The 21,104-nt window shown below is 33.7% G+C and overlaps 1 long non-coding RNA gene across 1 annotated transcript; it reads left to right on the top strand.

The window, feature by feature from the left end:
• Positions 1-7,489: 7,489 nt before the first annotated feature.
• Positions 7,490-20,706, top strand: LOC125613935. Its single transcript, XR_007344530.1, has 2 exons — positions 7,490-7,722; positions 20,670-20,706. It is a non-coding gene; the product is annotated as an uncharacterized LOC125613935 (long non-coding RNA).
• Positions 20,707-21,104: the final 398 nt, after the last annotated feature.

Genomic DNA, 21,104 nt, shown 5'->3' with positions numbered 1-21,104 from the left:
TTCTCAGAATATGAAATACAATCAATCAACAAATATATGAAAAAATGTTCATCATGATTAGCAATTAGAGAAATGCAAATCAAAACCACTCTAAGATCTCATCTTATTCCAGTCATAATGGCAGCTATTATGAAGACAAACAACAAGTGTTGGCGAGGATGTGGGGAGAAAGGTACACTCATACATTGCTGGTGAGATTGCAAGTTGGTGCAGTCAATATGGAAAGCAGTATGGAGATTCCTTGGAAATCTGGGAATGGAACCACCGTTTGAGCTATCTCTCTCCAGGTCTATACCCAAAGGACTTAAAAACAGCATACTACAGGGACACAGCCACATCAATGTTTACAGCAGCACAATTAACAATAGCTAAACTGTGGAGCCAACCTAGATGCCCTTCAGTAGATGAATGGATAAAAAAAAATGTGGCATATATACACAATGGAATATTACTCAGCAATAAAAGAGAATAAAATCATGGCATTTGCAGGTAACTGGATGGAGTTAGAGAAGATAATGCTAAGTGAAGTTAGCCAGTCCCAAAAAAAAACATTTGCCAAATGTTTTCTTTGATATAAGGAGGTTGATTCATAGTGGGATAAAGAGAGGGAGCATGGGAGGAATAGACGAACTCTAGATAGGGCAGAGAGGTTGGAGGGGAAGGGAAGAGGCATGGGGTTAGAAATGATGGTGTAATGTGTTGATCATGATTATCCAAAGTACATGTATGAAGACACAAATTGGTGTGAATATACTTTGTATACAACCAGAGATATGAAAAATTGTGCTCTATATGTGTAATAAGAATTGTCATATATAAATTAAAAAAAAAAAGATTCATGGAATAAAGGGTCAAGTCCTACAAACTGAGTCACTTACAAAGAAAGGAGAAAATGGGTTGCCTAGCAAGAGTCAACTTAATTAAATTGATCACCTAAGAATTTTTTCTGGGCAATGATTTCTCTCTTTTTTTTCTCATCTAAAAGACAATTTTGAAAACTAATTACCTTCCCAATCACTTTAAATTTATTTATTGGTTTAGGATTTTAAATTTAACATGTCAAATTTTTATGTTTAATATTTAAACCATATTGAGTTAGCAAAAGTTTTAATAAATTTAATGAAGATTCTGAATATATAAGCTATTTAATTTTTTAACCCAATATGTGTCTTTGCTGGAGCGAATAGGGAGAGAAAGATCGTTAGGAGAGAAAAAATGATAAGAAACTCTATGCTTCAGTCATAGTTCTTGTATTCAGTCATATTCCTTGTTTTCTTTTAGAATGCATAACAGAAAAACACACTTTTATGACTCTACATTTTATTTGTTGGGAATAATGAAATATGTCTCAAAGAATCATATGTATAAAGGCACTGACATAACTTCCCTGGAGAAATTGAGTGTAGTTACCATTTTAGTATAGAATTACATAATCTAATGAAAACTAAGTTACCACTTATCTTCTTCCACATTCCTGGATTTTCTCCAGTGGTGTTGAAATTTGATTATTTTCTATAAACCTCTTAAATATTAGTGTTAGGAGAGTGTAAACTCTGAGGCTGATGATTGGAGAAGTGACACTGGCAAGGTCAGATAGAATCTTCCCTTTATGGATACTAGGAGCATCCTTATTGTGCACTGGAGAGATACTTTTAGTCATATAGAGTTCTGGATCCTACCTCAGTTTCAGTGACATTCAAATCATCCAACCCTCAAATCTCAAATGGTGTGAACTACTTGGTGTAGGTTCTTCAAAATGTCCCTGCTACCTGCACATCTCTATTAACATTCTCAAATCCTCCATATTTTGAGCAGTAGATAGAATATCTAAACTAATCAGCAGCTGAGAAGGAATATTTATTCCCATGGTCTGTTCAGCCTGAATGAGTTTCAAGCTATTTGCCCTGGTGTAGTTATATGTATCAGAAATTTATGAGAAATTATTTCTTTAATTTTTGTAAGACACAACGAAGTAATCTCACTTCCTGGCAAACTTACTGGCTAAAAACTTTTCATTTGCTTTAGTCAAGTCTCCAATGACTTGGAAAAATTTACTGAAAACCCTGCTTTCAAGGCAATTTTGCCATATTCAATTTAAAAGTTTTTCATTTGTCTCAACACTGCAATATTACTAATAACTGCATATTGGCAGCAATGCCTTTATTAGGTTATAGATTATTTTTATAAAGTTAAAATTTGTGAACAATTCCTGCTGGTGCCTAGCATAAGGGAATGATGGTAGATGGGAAAACTCATGTGGCATTATATTTGCCTTATGAACTCATGATGAAGTAAATTCTCTAAGTAAATAAGTGCCAGAAAGCAAAAAGATTGATAGCAGTCCCTTCCTATAATACTCACAGCAGTAAGATAAATTATATGTCTCAGTAATCTTTTATAATGACAACTATATTTAAGTACTTTCTAGTAAATGCTGAGAGAGGATTTACATTGTTTACTATTGCAAATATTTTCTAAAACCAATTAATCTGGATTCTCTAGAGAAACAGAACCAAGAGGATGTTTACTTATTTATTTATTTAGTTGTAAGGACTTGGTTTATGTAATTATGAAAGACCTAGGAGAACTGATGGTATAATTTCAGAACACCGATTATATATATATATAATTGAAATATATATATATATATATATATATATATATATATATATATTTATAATTTATATACATATATATAATTGAAATTCTTAGATACAGAACATTAAAACAAAGCATGAAATTCTTGAAGCATTAAAATATGGAATTAAAATGAAAGACACACACTACAAAATGACTAACTCAAAAAGGAACCAAATAAAATTCTAGAAATAAAAAATGTAGTACCTGAAAAAAATCTGAATTTGATATATAAAGAAACTGCCCCCCCCCAAAAAAAAAACAAGGAAAAAGAAACCATGAGATATAAAAAGAAATAATAAATAGATAAAGTTTATCAGAATTCCCAAAAGAGACAATGAAGGAATGATACTATTTAAAGAGATAATGACTGTGGCTTTCACAGGAAGACACAGAAGAATGAGGAACAACAGACACAGGAAGGAGAACAATTAGTAAGACCACTGGTATTCTGGTAAACTGACTCTGAAAATAGAAGTTCAGATTTATAGCAGTGTTTTACTAAACAATATTCTAAACTATATCATAATGGTCAGGATGATTATGTTCCCCTGAAATTCATATGTTGAAATCTTAACCCCCAATGTGATGGCATTAGGAAATGAGGTGTAATTAGGCCATAAAGATGGAGCCCTTATGTTTGAGATTAGTGCCCTTGTAAAAGGGACCTCAGAGAGCTGTTTCACCCTTTATTCACTGGTTGAGTATATGAGAGCTTGGCTGTCACAACATGGAAGAGGACCCTCACCAGAATCCAGATTTTGGACGTCCAGCCTCATTATCCATTGCTTCTTTGTTATAGGAGCAAAAACTAAGACATATGTATGCCAAAAGAGGATAAAATGTTCCAGAAGAAACACCTAAGTGAAAAGAATTGGTGAAGATAATAGATAATTTTAACACATATTATCTGTATAGAATAATAAATATTGTATAATTTATGGAGAAATTGAAAAAATATCAAGATATTGGGCAAACATTTGCTTATAAATCAGTAAAATTACTGAAGTTAAACTTTTCTGAAGTATTATATGGCATAGTAAGAGAATCAAAATATAAATCTACACTTTTGGAAAAAAAAATGGAATAGGAAAACTAACCTCAATCAATTTAAGAGGAAGCAAGAAAGAAGGAAAAATGAATGAAAAAAATGGGGGACAAATAAGGAGCACAAAGAAAAGTGACAGAATGCAGTCTATATGTGTCAATAAAAAAAAATGCTCCAAACTCATCAGTTAAAAATAAGATTAGCTGGGGCATATTGTGCATCTACAGTCCCAGCAACTCAGGAGGCTGAAGCAGGAGGATCACTTGAGCCCAGGAGTTCAAAGCCAGGCTGGGGAACACAGCAAGATCCCACTCAAAAATAATACAAAGATTATCAATTTGGGTTCTTTTAAATCCAGCTATATTTTCTTTACAAGACACATGATAGAACATAAGGACATTGAATGTAAAATGATGGAATATATGCTCTGAAGTACTTAATGAAATAAAGCTAGTATGGCAATATTATTGTAAGCTAAAATATATTTTACGTAGAAGGCCCTACATCTCTAATAATTTGATGCAATTTTTTGGAAAGTAAATTTGAGTATACATTTATCTTACAACTCAGCAATTTCACTCCATTTTCTAGCGGAATTCTTGCACATGCACCCAGTAGATAAGTAAAGAATGTTCATAGCAGCACTGCTCATAAAAGCAACAAACAGTAACAAAAATTACCCAAATGCCCAAACATGAAAGACTGGAGAGATGATATAGCATAGTCACACAATTACTGTACAAAATAACAATAAACTCCAACTATATGCCACATTGTAGATGGATCTAGAAAAAGATTTGCTGTGAAATGAAAAGACCCTGAAGACTTTATACAAGACAACACCACATTTACAAAGCTCAAAGGCAAACTGAACAATATGTTGTTTAGGGATACATACATATGTGGTAAAATATGTTTTTAAGAGCACACATTTTAAATACAAGATTCTGAGGAGTAGTTATTTTGGAAAATGAGTCAGTGGTTTGGGATCTAGAAGATGATGCAGTGAATGCAATAACGTTCTAGCTGTTAAATAGGCAATGGTTTCAGGAGTGTTCATTTTATTGTTTTGTTTCATTAACTTAAATGTATTAAACATATTCCCTTATATCAACATTACATAATAATAAATGTAGAAATACAGGCATACACTCTTGCTAAAACTCTTTTAGTACCACCACTCTCAAATACTAGAACAAAATTCAATTGAACCTCAGAAACAGAACATCCAATATTGAACCCTCACTCACACGTAACAGCATTTAAATAGCAGATCTTGACTTGACTGCATCTCAGACCTTTGCTCTTTTCCCTGCATGGGGGGGAGCACATCATGTCAAAGGCACAGTTTCTACCATAAAGTTTTACTTTCATCTAAAAATCCATTATTCCCATGTTCTAGGATAGGTAAAATCAAAAAGCTAGATAATTACAAGTGTTAGGGAAGATGTGGAACACTCAGAGCCCTTAAAAACTGGGAGGAATGTGAAATGATGCAGAAACTAGGGAAAACAATCTGGTGGTTTCTTAAATAATTAAACACAGACTTTACACATGACCTGGCAGTTCTATCTCAGGTATATACCCAAGAGAAATAAAAATATGTGTCTACATCAAAATTTCTACATGAAAGTTTATAGCCGCATTATTCATAATACCCAAAGGTTGAGATAATCCACGTCAGTCAACATACAAACAAATAAATAAAATGTAACATACCCATCCATACAATGGAAGAGTATTCAGTCATAAAAGGAATGAAATCCTGATACATACTATAATATGAATGTATCTCAAAGACAGTTACAAAACACTGCATATTACATGAATATATCCATATGAAAATCCAGAGTAGGGAAATTGGTAGAAACAGAAAGTAGATTAGAGCTTCCTGGGGCTGCAGAACAGGGCCAGAAGAAGGTGATATAGAGGTGATAGCTAGAGAGTAGAGGGTTTCTTTTCGAGGTGATGAAAATAATCTAAAATTTGTGGTGATAATTGCACATATCTGTTAATATGCAAAAAACATTAAATTGCACAGTTTAAATAGGTGAATTGTGTGGCAAGTGGATTATATCACAATGAAACTGGGTTTTTTTTTAATTTATTTTTTACGTGTGTGTGTGTGTGTGTGTGTGTGGTGCTGGGGATTGAACCCGGGGCTTTGTGCATGGGAGTCAAGTCATTCTACCAACGGAACTATGTCCCCAGCCCAATGAAACAGTTTTTAAATTTCATTATTTACAACTTCCTAATGGCTACTGGGAAACGAGGCTAGAACACAATACAATACCATAATGTTGTGAACAATACAGTCTAATAATAATTGTTAGACTTTAGCAACCAGTTAATCCATTATCTCAGCCAATTACAGTTCCTGCCTCCAAATATCCCAAACTGAAATGACCCATAAAATATTGGGAGCATGTAGATTAAGTTACTAAGTAACAAATAATGTGGGTGCCAATTCTTTGCCTATTTCATCTCATGTTCATTTTGTTCCTTTTCCCTTCTTTTCTCTTCATTGTGCATGGGAAGGTAACACCTTCAGGATCTATTTTCCAGGGATTCAACTGAGTTTAGGCTGGGAATCACTGTCAAAAGATAGAAAGGTGAAAGAAAGAAGAATTCAGAGCATTTTTTAAATTTTACTTATTTATTTTAATTAGGTATATATGACAGAATGCATTTTGATTCATTGTATACAATTGAAGCAAAACTTTTCATTTCTCTGATTGTACACGATGTAGCGATGTAGTGTTGCACCATATGTGTAGTCATACATGTACCTAGCATAATAATGTCCACCTCATTCTACCATCTTTCCTGCCCCCATGCCCCCTCCTCCCTCCCTCTCCTTTGCACAAAGTTTCTCCCTTTTTCCCATGGTCTCCCCAATTATGGATCAGCATCTACATATCAGAAAGAACATTTGGCCTTTGGTTTGGGGGGATTGGCTTACTTTGCTTAGCATCATACTCTCTAACTCTGTCCATTAACCTGCAAATGCTATAATTTTATTCTCTTTTAATGCTGGGTAATATTTCATTGTGTATATAAACCACAGTTTCTTTATCCATTCATCTATTGAAGGGCATGTAGGTTGGTTCCACAGTTTATCTATTGTGAATTGAGCTGCTATAAACATTGATGTGGCTTCTCTTATCTGCCTTTATCTGTATCCACTCTGTAGCTCCACCTCATTAGACAGACTGCATGGTTCAAGTGTTTCCTGCAAACCTTACCCCTGGTAACACATAACACATCTCCTCCTTTTATCCCCCAGCCAAAGAATAACACACAGCTCCTGTGTTTGCTAATTTCTGGGTTCTTCATCATACTCAGTTTCATGCCTGCATAATTAATGCCTTCTCTTGGTTTAAGTTAATAAGGGTGATAATTATCTAGTAATATCATACTAGACAAAGGCACCAAAAACATACAGTGGAGAAAAGATAACCTCTTCAACAAATGGTGCTGGGAAAAGTGGAAATCCATATGCAGCAAAATGAAATTAATCCCTTATCTCTCACCATGCACAAAACTCAACTCAAAATGGATCAGAACTTAGGAATCAGATCAGAGACCCTATGCCTAATAGAAGATAAAGTAGGCCCTAATCTTCATCATATTGGATTAGGTCCTGACTTCATAAACAAAACTCCTATAGTGCAAGAAATAAAATCAAGAGTCAATAAATGGGATGAATTCAAACTCAAAAGCTTCTTCTCAGCAAAAGGAACAATCAATGAGGTGAATAGAAAGCCTACAGCTTGGGAGCAAAGTTTTACCACTTGTACACCAGATAGAGCACTAATCTCTAGGATATATAAAAACTCAGAAAACTTAACACCCAAAAAACAAATAACCCAATCAATAAGTGGGCCAAGGAGCTGAACAGACAGTTCTCAGAAGGTGATATACAACCCATCAGCAAATATACGAAAAAAAGCTCAACATCTCTAGCAATTAGAGAAATTCAAATCAAAACTACTCTAAGATTTCATCTCACTCCAGTCAGAATGGCATCTATTACAGTGTTGGCGAGGATGAGGGGGGAAAGGCACGCTTATACATTGGTTGCAAATTGGTGCAACCTATAAAAAAAGCAGTATGGAGATTCCTGAGAAAACTTGGAGTAGAACCACCATTTGTCCCAGCTATCCCACTCCTCAGTCAAAACCCAAAGGATTTAAAAACAGGACACTACAGTGACAAAGTTACATCAATGTTTATAGCAGTACAATTCACAATAGCTAAATTGTGGAACCAACCTAGATGCCCTTCAGTAATTGAATAAATAAAGAAACTATGGTATCTATTCACAATGGAATATTACTCAGCATTAAAAGAGAATTAAATCATGGCATTTTCAGGTAAATGGATGGATTTGGAGAATATCATGCTAAGCAAAGAAAGCCAACCCCCCAAAACCAAAAGCCAAATGTTTTATCTGATATGTGGATGCTTATCCATAATGGGGGTGGTGGGGGAGCATGGGAGAAATGGAGGAACTTTAGATAGGGCAAAGGGGAGGAAAGGGAAGGGAGGGAGTATGGGGGTATGAAAGAGGGTGGAATGAGATGGAAATTATTACCCTAAGTACATATATGAAGACACAAATGGTGTGACTCTACTTTGTGAACAACCAGAGACATGAAAACTTGTGTTCTATATGTGTACTATGAATTGAAATGCATTCTTCTCTCATTTATAATAAATCAGAATAAATAAATAAATTTTAAAATGTATCTTAAAAAGGGCTGGCGATGTGGTTCAGTGGTCAAGTATCCCTGGGTTCAATCCCAGGTACAAAAAAAAAATCATCTGCTACTATATTTAGCTCATCTGAGTAAGTTTTGGACCAGCATTTCTATCATTTTGTTGGTCTGAATGGTTTTTCAACTATTAATTCTGGCTAATAATGAGGAATACATTTTGAAATCTCAAAGAAAAAAAGAGAACTGATATAAAACACATTAAAATTTGAAACATAGAACAGAAAAAATATTAGAAAAACAGGTGAATTGATCTAGTTTCAAAAAATTCAACAACTAAAAATCATGGAGAGTGAAACTTCCATTCTTTTTTTTTTCTTTAATTTTTATTGTTGGTTGTTCAAAACATTACATAGTAAACTTCTATTCTTTATGTTCACTCAGATGGGAAAGATACATGAAAAGGGATTGTGAATTATTATGATAGACATGTATGAAATACAAAGAATTAATATTAATAAAACCTTTCCTAAAGATAATGGAATTTATTCTCAAAAATAGCTGTGAGGTAATAAATATATAAGTTTTAAGCAAAGTCATAAAAATAACTAAATTAATTTATGTTCTAAGTTTTGATCATCTAACAAAAAAGAACAATAATAAACTAAATTGCACTTATTTATAAAAATATAAACTCAGGGCTGAGCAGTTTTCCAAATATAAAGCAAAAACAATCTGTCAAGAAACAAGATTAAATAAGAGATAACCAAGAAAGTTCAAGCAAGTTAACAGCTGATGTGCAGTGCTGTTTGTAAGTGGTACCCTTTATCATCAGTTAATTTGACAGACATCATTGGAGCAGTGGAGCCTGCCAGGGATAAGGCTAAGTACTAAGAATACAAAGATGAAGAAGACATCATCTTTGCCCTCAAGGAATTGTATGTAACAAGGAAGTGAAACACCAAAATGACCATGAGACAATGTGATAAGGGCTATGACACATTCCCACAAGGTGTGAGAATTTAGCAGAGAGATTTGTTCTGCTGAGGTCAGTCAAGGGAAGTTACTGAAAAAAAGGTGACACCTGAGTCCATCAGTGGGTTCATTCATTAAGCCACGTAAATGAAGAAAGTTATTCTCTCCTATGACAAGAGGAAGAACAAAAGCACAACAAAATGAAATTGTGCCCTGTGTTTGAGAAAGTGTCTAGTGTGTTTAAAGTCTAGTGTGTTTGGAGAGAAAATAACTGGAAGTGAGTCAGAAAAGTAGGCAGGAGATAGATAATAAAGAGCTTTTTTTCTGAACACACAAAGAGCTTTGGATTCTGTTCTGTGCCTCAGCAGTTAAAATTCATGTCACAGTAGGATTCACAATATGAACTGAATTGCAGTTTTTAAATGGTTGGAGAATATTTCCAATAATACTTACATAATAAATGTGTTCATTCTACAGTCATGAATGTACCTACTTATGAGTTAATGTTAGTTGATTATTAAAGACTTTTTGTATAAAGGAAATAAAATAGTCTCTGAAAATTTTAGGATCAAGACCAATAATTCCTATACAAATAACCTTGGACAAGGGATTTACATTCCCTGAACTTCACTTTCCTCATATGTAGAGACACAATACCTACTCTTTCTATCTCACAGGATTATCACAACAACCAAATCTAGTTGTGATCATGGAAGAGTTTGTAAAACTGTAAAGTGGCTGTGAGGCATTGTTATTTTCTTCTTTTTTTTTCTTCTGTAATATGTTTATTTTCTTTCTTTCTATTTATTTATTTATTTTTGCATTGAGGCATTGTTATTTTCAAAGCAATATTTATTTCCATTTAACATCTTCTTCTGAAATAATATGTGAAAGAAATGGCATTTTAAAAGTGCAAACACACAAATATTTTACACAGAATTTCAGGTATTCCACAAATATCCACAAACAAGACCTCTTCTCAATGGACACAAATTTTTGAAGGAGTTCATGCTAGCTCCCTTCATTGTGCCTGATAAATATTTGTGGGAATGAAGTAAATGAATAAATAACATTGCTATTTGGGAATGTAATTTCACTGAATCTCCAAAATAAGAAGGAAATCCAGTAGCTGAACCAATAGGAAACATCTTCAGATGTCAGAGATGGGCCCCATCCTAACCTCCATGGAAAGGTTGCAAGTTCCTCTCTCTCTCTGACCCAGGGACTTCTGAATTTATTTGAATCTGACAAGACTCTCATTAGTCATTCTTCTACCCAGTCACCTGGAATGTATCATGTGGCAGTTTCTGTCTTAAGTGCTGGGAACGTAGAAGTGACTACAAGGTACTTGCTTTTGTTCTAGTTGGGGAGGTAGACAGGAAAATAAAGGGCAACAATAAAGTATAATATAGTATACCAGCATAAATAGTGCCATTTTCTAAGTTTTCCTGCAGGATGTAGAACCCACTGATTCCCTGCTGTTAAACATGTCTCATTTCTCTTCCCTGTGTCACTTCCCCACTCCTCTCTGTGTACCCTGCACATCCTTAACAAACTACTGTATTTATACTTGAAACCATCTTTCAGAGATCTGCTTTTGAGGAATGCAAATGAAATCATGTTCTTCCTAAAAATGGAAACAAGCACAGGGTTTCAGGGGAGAAAATGAAATTATCTACATAAAAGAATGATCAGGGAAGACTTCTTAGAGAAAGTGACACAAGCAACTCTTGAAAAAAATCGGCCTGGCAGAGAGTGAAGAAGGTGACCCAGATGGACCAAAAGCAATTCAGAAAGCACTGAGGTACTAAACAGATGTATCTGGAGAATTACAGGTTGTTTCTGTGACTGGAATGAAGTGTGTTTGTCGTTGGTGAAATGACAGATGATGAAGCTAGAGAAGCAGACTCAGGTCACAGACTGAGGTCACCTCATGAATTATCTTGTGTGCTAAGCCAAGGAGTCTGGTTTTTATCTTAGAATACAAGGGAGACAGAGACACTGGAGGATTTTAAGTATGGGAGTCATACAATCAGATTTGTGTTTGAGAAAGATTATTTTGGCAGCAAAGTAGAAGTGAGATTAGGAGAAAAACAGGTGGAGGCAGAGAAACTAGGAAGTACTTTCAACAATTCTCACGTTGAGAATTGAGGATAAAATTGAAAATAGAGAATATTGTTAAATGGTGAACTGGCTTCCAATCCTGGCTCCATCTATTGCCAGCTCTGTGACTTTTGAAGAATTATTTTACTTATTTGTACTTTAGTTTCTTCATAGATAACATAAGAATAATATAACTTTCCTTCAGTGTTTTGTGAGAACTAAACAAAAATATATGTGAGAAGTCTAGCATAGTTCCTGGAAAACAATAGCTCTCATTTTCTAAGGCTACCAAGGCACTGCAGTTCATGTTGGAGAAAGCAGAGCAACAATCAATTTTCATTAGGATTTACTAATACAGAGGATGTAGATTGTGAGTTTGAAAAGATCCATACAATTTGAAGGGTTTGGGCCTGGGAGACTGAATGGATAGTGAAAAATTTCAAGGTAAAAAATAACTAGGTTTTGAGTATGAATCCCTCATTTCCAGGTGAACCATAGATAAACAGACCTTGAGCAAAAGAGAGCAATCTAATCAGGATACATTCACTCAGGGAACATCAGTGTGCAGTTGGCTGGTGAAATCATGCCTGTGGATGAGTGAGGGATGAGGGCCGAAGAGGGAGGGTGGATAAATGGGATATTTAGGAGGTGAGAGAATAAAGAACAGCTTGAAATGCAGGCTCTTGTTTTGTACTGGTGTCCTAGTAAAAGTAGCACTGAATAATATTCAACTGGAAGAAAGTTCTGTGGTTTCACATGTGGGGGAGTCACAAGAAGTAGATGTACAAGAAATAGCTTGAAAGATGCTGTTTGAATAAAACTATTTATTTGTCTGACTCTCTGGAACATGAATAAAAACCTAAATCAGGTCAATGGAATAAGCCAAGCAGGCAAAAGAATGTAGCCAGAAAGCACTGTAGATTAACTAGTTTCCTATGCTCTGTACTTGAACAATACAGAAAGACTTGTATTCACTCAATGAAAGTACTTTCTAAAAGTAAAGTCTACAACAATTGATTGCTTTTTAAGGTAGTGAGCAGTAGTCTTTGGAAAAATTATAGACTAAAAATTCCTTCTCAGGGAGATATGTAAAGGTGCTTTGTTCAACAATTAGGAGGTAGATTACAACTACTAATTATTATTACTATAAGATGGCAATAAATCTTTGAAACCTTTTTTCTATCAAAATGTTTAAATTTGCAATCAGTAGAACATTTTATTTCAATAACCCCAAATCCATCTTTCTCAATACTTTGAAAATGTTGTAATAATGTTACTATTGCCAGTGATTGAAGGGCATGATGCTGCTTCCAAGGGGGACATTTTGGATATGTGTATGGTGTTTTTGCACACCACAAAGTTTGGAAAGGCGCATTATTGGCTTTAGTGATTAGGTGTCATGGATGTGTGAAGTCTTACACTGCATAATAGCTCAAATGGTTGTGAAAGGTAGTAAAGAATATGATTTTGTAGAAAAGTCATCATATCAGCTTTAAGAGAAGTAGTGGGGGCAATGATGCAAAAATATAAATAAAATGTCTTTTCTATACCACTGAACAATGGTGACAATATTTTGAGAAGAATTAATCATTTGGTAAAAGTTGACAAAAAGCAACAGAAAATGAGTTGCGATCAGTTAAATTTTTATTTCAATAAGATAAATATATTTTTGTAATAATAAAACTTTACTCCTCACATATGTTGGTTTTCTTCAAGGAATAAAGAACTTATTGAGGTAGTGTTATTTTCAAAATTACTGCAAATACATAGACAAAAATTATCAAAAATAAGATGCTTGAAACTCTTAACAATTCTTCCATAGAGAAATTCTTTATCTAATTCCTTTATAAAAGAAAATTATATGGAATGCCAGCAACATTTAGCAGTGTAGGTGGATAGCCAAGTTTGAAGAAGTAGCACTAAGTATCTTAAAAATTTATTGCTTTATTCTTTGATCATATTTAGTCACCAAATATATTAATTGAAACCTTTACATATTAGTGCTATTCAGTGCTATTAGTACAATTAAGGGTAGTCTCTAAGACTATGCAACAACAATGAAGAATTTGAATATTATATCTAAAGGAAATTGTTCAAAAATATTTTGTTTACTATTTGATACTACTATGTTTACATTTGAATAATGAAAAATTATTAAAAATTGAAATAGTATGACATAATATATATCTTTCTTACATATTTGAAAAGTTAATATTGTTCTTTTTAAGATGCAAGGATCAAATCAGTCTCAAAAAATTATTATGGGATTTAATCATGGACATTATTTACTACTTTATACAGAATTTTTATTTTTCCATCTTTGTTTGTTAGATTAAAAAGCAAAATTAAAGAAAATTATTTGAAAATATATTTGAAAAATTATTTGAAAATTTTGCAATGAACTGAAAGTTTGTTCCCTCCCTGCCCCCTGACTTCCACAAACTCATAAGCTAAAATCCTAATGTCCAATATAGTGGCATGGTGGGGGAGCCTGGGGAGGTAATTATGTCATGCAGGTTGAGCTCTCATGAGTGGGAGTAGTGCTCTTATAAAAGGTATCCCAGAGAGCTCTCATCTACATTTTAAACCATATAAAGACACAATGATAAGACACCAGTCTGCAATCTGGAAAAGGGCCTTCATCTTCAAGTAGACTGACACCATGATCTTGGACTTCCAGCCTCCAAGACTATAAGTAACATATTTCTGCTGTTTATAAGCCACCTGGCCTATGGTACTTTGCTATAGTATCTGAAACTAAGACAGCTCTCATTTGAACAGTTTTAAAGATCATCATATATTCCCTGTCACTTATAACAGATATAGTCTCTCCTGGCCAGGACCTCCACCAGGATAAATACATGACACACTCAAATTGAGTAATATAAAGAGCATTCAAGAAACTATTTTCTAAGATATGAGAGCACCAGTAACTAACCCCACAATCATCACCATCACAATTTTTGACTTAGTGACTAAATGCTACAGTTATTTGGCACCCATGCCTTGCCTTCCATCCCATGCCCCACCAATGACAATGAAGTGAGCATGATATCCCAAGACCAGTATTAACCCCAGGTAGGAAGATTTTCTCTGAGCTCCTTAAAGATATGAGCACCACTACCAGGATCCCATTATGAAGGTTTGCTTCATAAACCCATTTTTATTATCAAATAGTACACTATGCAGTGACCCCGTGAAGAATAAATAGCATGCTCAGATTGAATGACTTGAGGAGAAGTTAGAGGGAAGATTCTCAAAGGTTTGGGAAAACCAGAACAAACAGAGTAGTAATTGGGATTTTGTAACTTGTATGCCTCAGACCTGAAGTAGGAAAAGTGAAAGAAAGCCAATCTCACTTATGAAACTAGCAAACTTTCCTTTTTTTCCCACTTAGAAATCTGTAATTAATTTCTGCCTACGATTTTCTTTTTATCCTATATACACATAAATCTGGCCAATAACCAACCCAGTTTCATTCTCTTCTTCCCATGTATCTATGCTCTTCCATGCCTGAACTTCTTTGGCATGACTTCTGATCTTTCTATTCTCTGAAATTCCACAAGTAAATGAAAGCAATATTAAGATCACCATTTTAACTTAAATAGACATTTTTAATGGAAGTATATGTATATTACTTTCATTTATGTGTATACGGCTTTTATTTCAGGCTAAAGTATTCCCTGTCACTTATAACAGATATAGTCTCTCCTGCCAGGACCCCCACCAGGATAAATACATGGCACACTCCAATTGAGAGAGAGAGAACAGACTCATCAATGATGTGGTAATGTTGAGATTCAGTGTTATGATCTATCAGCAATCAGGTACAATGTGGCTTAGAAACTGAGGGGATTGGGAGAGGTTCCCACCTTGCATATTTCTGGGCAAATGGAATCCGTCTAGGCAGGGTGTCCACTGAATTTTCCTATTGGACCTTCCTTTTTCCAATGCTTAACACTTTGTATTAGTCCACTTTTTATTTGATTGAAATAAACAATCATATTAAACTTTTAAAAACCAACCAATTAAGAAACTCTTAAAACTAAGAACAGAGTTGCAACAGTTTACAATTTAGCAGATCAGAAAGTAACAGTAAAGAAAGTTCTTCTTTATAATAATCACAAAATCATAAATACACAGAAGTAAACTGAAGAAGAAATATACATTGTTTATATCAAAGAGACCACAGAACTTCATAGGGGGGTGGGGTAAACCCAAACCTAAATGATGGAAAATTAAAATATGTTCCTTGATGGCAAGACTCAGTTTCGTCAATCTGACAATTTTATTTTCTATCAAATATATTTATGATAATAATGCAAATTTAATCACTACTTAAAGTATATGGTTGGGAAAAACATAAACACAGAGAGAGAAATTTCTTTATAAGGAGGAGGAGGAAGATTTGCACTGCCGGGCATTTATTCCCAATACTTGGAGTTGCTTACTATGTGTCATGTTCTATAATTAGTAGGTGCTGACTACAAAGTTCATATTTGCATTCACTATTGCACACTACTTCTCCTTTAGAAGTAGAGAAAAGTCTTAGAAATAATAAAGCATACAGTAACAGGCAAGAAGGTAAATAATTTTAGTGAATTCATAAGATACTCTCCTGTGAAACCATGAATAATGTACATTTTGAAAGAATTTTAAATGTGGGAAATACTCATGGGGCAATGGGCATTAAAATGTACAAAGAGTAAACTATTTGTCCAAAATGATCACAAGTTTATAAATAAAAAATACATGACCACAAAGACTGGATGAACCTATATCAAATGATAGTTGTTTTTCTTCTTTAATCTTTTTTAAAAACAAGACATTTTTACCATCAGAAACATTTTTAAAGCTATTTTAAAGCATTAGTTGGGCACTGTCATTACAATGCTAAGCAAAAGCTCTCTTAATAGACCCTCCATTCCCTCTCCAAACAGCGGGCTATTCCCACTCAAGCTGAGGACTCAGTCTCCAAGACCTCCAGCATCAGTGCTCCCACAGTGGAGTAATGTTTACCAAGCCTGTTTATGCCAGTCACATTTATTATTGTTATTCTGTAATTTGATTAACTAGTATGTAAATAGATGAAATAGGAGCAGGGAAACAAAGAGAGCTGTTGTTTCTAAGAACCAGTTGAAGATTTTGAAGACTCCATGAAGTCCAGCCGGTTAATAAAAAAGAAAGAGACAAGAAACAGACACAGAAGGAGAGAGAGAGAGAGAGAGAGAGGAGAGAGAAGGGTCAAGGAGGGAAGAAGGGAGAGAGACTGAAAGAAAGATTTGCCTGAATATGTGTGAGGCTAAGCAATGTTATAATTTTATAATGTTATAATTGGAAAAGGGAAATGGTAAAAATCTAAAAAGATTCATCACTCAGATTACTTAACAAGCATGCTGAAATCTCTAATAATTAAACTAAAGAAATTGACACTGGTAAGAGTAAGTGATGTACATTAGTGTAGTTTATGCAAAATAATAAAAATGATAATATTTAAGCCAATCAATGGGCACATACCAAGAGATATGGCTTAGTTGTACATAAAAACGTGGATGAGAAATGCATAGTTGGGGTTTAATTTAAATAAAATGTTTAAAATCTATGGAAAAAAATTTTTTTTGCTATAAGTTTCAGTAACCAATTTTTTTCTCTTCAACTGCCATATACCAATACTGGCAAAGTAAAGTAATAGGACATAAACATTTCAGGGCCATTGTTAAAGTTTTTCATTTAATCCACCTTGTGGTAGAATATAAAGAAGACATATTTGGGTCTATGACAACTAGCTATGGACTTTTATCTCATCTCTTAACTTCTCAATTTTAATTTCTTTATTTGTATATGAGAAGATAGGCTCAAAAGTCACTTGTACTTTTCATAACAATCTCATTATCTATAAAAATTAATAAGCTAACTATGAAACTTAAAATACTAGAAAACCAAAATACTTCAATCATGGTATGGTATATAATATGCAATTAAAAATATCTTTTTTGGAAAACATAGAAAAGAAGGGTATAAATTAAACTGTGTCTCAATTTTTTTTTTTTTTGCAAAGGAGAAAAGCAGAAAATGATATTTATAAACTTGAATAAAAAACAAATTCATTTTCCAGTATATAAAATCATTGTTCGATTTTTGGGAATCTAATTACCTTCTTTAAGTTAAATTTGATCTGAAACTCTTTTATTTTTAAAGAGTTCAACACAAATGAAATCCAAATCCAGATATGTCACAAAATTGCTTTGGTATATTAAAAAAAGTCTTCCAGTCAAAACTCACCAAGAAAAGAGATATTTTTTCACTTATTCCCCACTCAATCCAACCCTAAGTTCCATAAAACCAGTAAAATTCTGAACAATTAAGGAGTCGGCAAGAACATTTTTCATAAATCAACAATTAATTATTGTAAACCTGACAAGGAAGTCATAATGCCTGTAGTGACCTCTCTGTTCACAGGCCCACAAGCCACAGAGAACTGCAATTAAAATTCCTGACTTGTTTTTAAGACCTTTACATCCTGCTGAGTTGCACATTCAGAGCAATGAGGATTAAAACATCCACCCTAGATTAGTTTGAATGTCCTGGAGAAAAAAAAATGATCCAAATATCTCTATAACCGAGTCATACTCCATATAAGAACCAATCAAAAGGAAGTCACTCAACCAGCTGATTAGCAATTTGATTCAGAGCTAAGTTTAGATTTAAAACTGAAGAGGCAAAGAAAAACATTGCATATAAAATCAATTTCCAACATTTTATTGTAAGTAACTTCAACTTAAGGCATTGCCCTCTGTGTTTATAGGACACTAAATTGCCAAGTAGTTCACCTTTGCAGGAAAGGTTGTTGGGCATTTCAATTTTATTTTGTATGTTGAATAGGCATTTAATAAAATCAGAATTAGTGAGAAAATCAGTAAAAAAAGAAATTATACTTTACATGTGATTTTATTTCATAATTCAATCTGTGGAGCAAAAAACATATATAATAAATATGTCTACTGAAAAAAAAAAAAAAAAATTTCCAACATTTTGATAAGTTCAGCTTATCACAATCCTTAAACCAGGAACCAATGAAAATATTATATGCAAATATTCATGAAATGATATGTATTTCTTTTTCAACCCTTAATTTTTTTATTGGCTTTCTATATATACACAACATCAGAATTTGTGTTGACATAATTATAAAAGCATGGGACATAATTTGTTCTAATTCAGTCCCCAGTACTTCCTCTTTCCCTCCCCTCTTCCCTCCCCCATTCCCTTCCCTCTACTCTACTGATATTTCTGCTATTTATTTATACTTTCATTTTTTAAAATAGCATCTTTTGGATATACATAATAGTGAGATTCAGTGTGGTATATTCACATATGCACATGGGAAAGTTAGGCCAGATTTATTCCACTGTTCTTCCTTCCCAACTGTTTCATTGATCTTTTGTATTATTTTTTTATCCCAATTTTATTGATTTTGGCTCTGATTTTAATTATTTTCTGTATTCTATTGATTTTGGTGTTGGTTTTTTCCTTCTTTTTCTAGGGCCTTGAGATGTAATGTTAGATTACTTACTTGGTATCTTTCTATTCTTTTTAAAATTTTTTTATTTAGTTATACATGGGCACAATATCTTTTTTGTTGTTTATTTATTTTTATGTGATGCTGAGGATTGAACCCAGTGCCTCACATTTGCAAGGCAAGTGCTCTGTTACTGAGCCACAAACCCAGCCCTCTATTCTTTTAATATATGGGCTCAATGCTATGAACTTTCCTCTTAGAACTGCCCTCGTACTGTTTCAGAGACTTTGATAGGTTGTATCACTATTCTCCTTTACCTCTGAGTGTTTTCTTTTACTTCTCCCCTGACTACTTCTGCTACCCATTCATTATTTAAAAGTGTATTATTTAATCTCCATATTTTACAGTAGTTTCTATATTTTATCTTATCATTGATTTCTAATTTCATTCTATTTTGACCTTGTAGAATGCAAGATACTGTCTCTACTTTTTGTACTTGCTAAGATTTGCTTTGTGATCTAAAATATGATTTATTTTAGAAAATGTTCCATGTACTACTGAGAAGAAAGTGAATTTAGCCATTGATGGATGAATTATTCTATAGATGTCTGTTAGGTCCATTTCATTAATAATATTTTTAATTTTGAAAAATCTTTACTTATATGATATCTGGATGATCTACCTAGTGGTGAGAGTGTGTTGAAGTCACTCAGTATTATTGTATTGTGGTCTATTTGATTCTTAATATTAGAAGGTTAACCCTAACTTTTTGATTCTCACACAACATGCATCTCTTTAATCATCTTTGTACTTCTGGAGAGATGGCAGCCACAATGGAAAAACCTGGGAATATACAGTGAGGGTTTGAGTCTTCCTTCTTATTTATTTTGGGCTGTTATTTTGGGTAAATCACTTAACCTAACAGAATCCCAATTTCTTATGAAGAAAATGGGGATTTGGGTCCATATTTATTATTTATATATTATAATATTATAGCATGGGTTGAAGAATTCATATGAGATATGTGCTATTTATGATTTTTAAGTTTATAACCCCACAATGTCTTACATATGTTGGTATCATTCAGAGAAGAAATTCAGTTTCCTTTTATTTATGCCTCCATTTGTTTGTGTGTTTATTAACATGATGAATCTACCCTTTGATAGATGCATTGGAGCATAAATACTTGCTCTATGTGGATTCTCCCATTCTATGCTTCCTCTTCTCCTCACCCCTATCTCTCACCCTGCACAAAACTCAAGTCAAAGTGGATCAAGGAACTAGGCATTAAACCAGAGACCCTGTTCCTAAGGGAAGAAAAAGCAGGCCTAAATCTACATAATTTTGGCCTACAAACCAACTACCTTAACAAGATTCTTAAAGCAAAGAAGTAAAATCAATAATCAACAAATGGGATGGTATAAAACTAAAAAACTTCTTCACAGCAAAGGAATCAGTCAAGACTATGAAGAAAGAGCCCCAGAGTGGAGAAAAATCTTTGCCACATGCACCTCAGATATAGCACTAATCTCCAGGATATACAAAAGACACCAAAAAAACAAATAACCCAATCATGAAAATATGTTCAACATCTCTAGCAAATAGAGAAATGCAAATCAAAACTACACTGAGTTTCTATCTCACTCCAATCAGAATGACAATTATAAAGAATATAAGCAATAATAAGTGTTGGCGAGGATGTGGGGGAAAGGGTATACTCATACATTGCTGGTGGGACTGTAAATTGGTGCAACCACTCTGTAAAGCAGTATAGAGATTAATTAGAAAACTTGTAATGGAACCATCACAGCACTTAAGGGAGCAATCTTTGCACGAAGGCAGAATACCCATACTTTCTTACTAATAGGTTTATTTTCTGGTAGTATTTACACCCATGTAGTTTATTTAAAATATGTTCTTTTTAGATATACACGACAATAGAGTGTTTTCTGGCATAGTATGTATACAAGGAGTATAACTTTTCCATGTAGCTTTTTGTCTGAATATGAACAGTATGAGAAACTTAAGAATCTGGATTAGAGTTGGAATGTATTGGGAAGTAATCTGCCAAATGGATCAGAATATTTTTAGATCAGATGAAAGT

This window comes from Marmota marmota, unplaced genomic scaffold (genome assembly GCF_001458135.2).
Source record: "Marmota marmota marmota unplaced genomic scaffold, marMar, whole genome shotgun sequence".
In the NCBI taxonomy this organism is placed as follows: domain Eukaryota; kingdom Metazoa; phylum Chordata; class Mammalia; order Rodentia; family Sciuridae; genus Marmota; species Marmota marmota.
The sequence above is the reverse complement of the archived record's forward strand: the minus strand, read 5'-3'. Positions and strand labels throughout refer to the sequence as shown.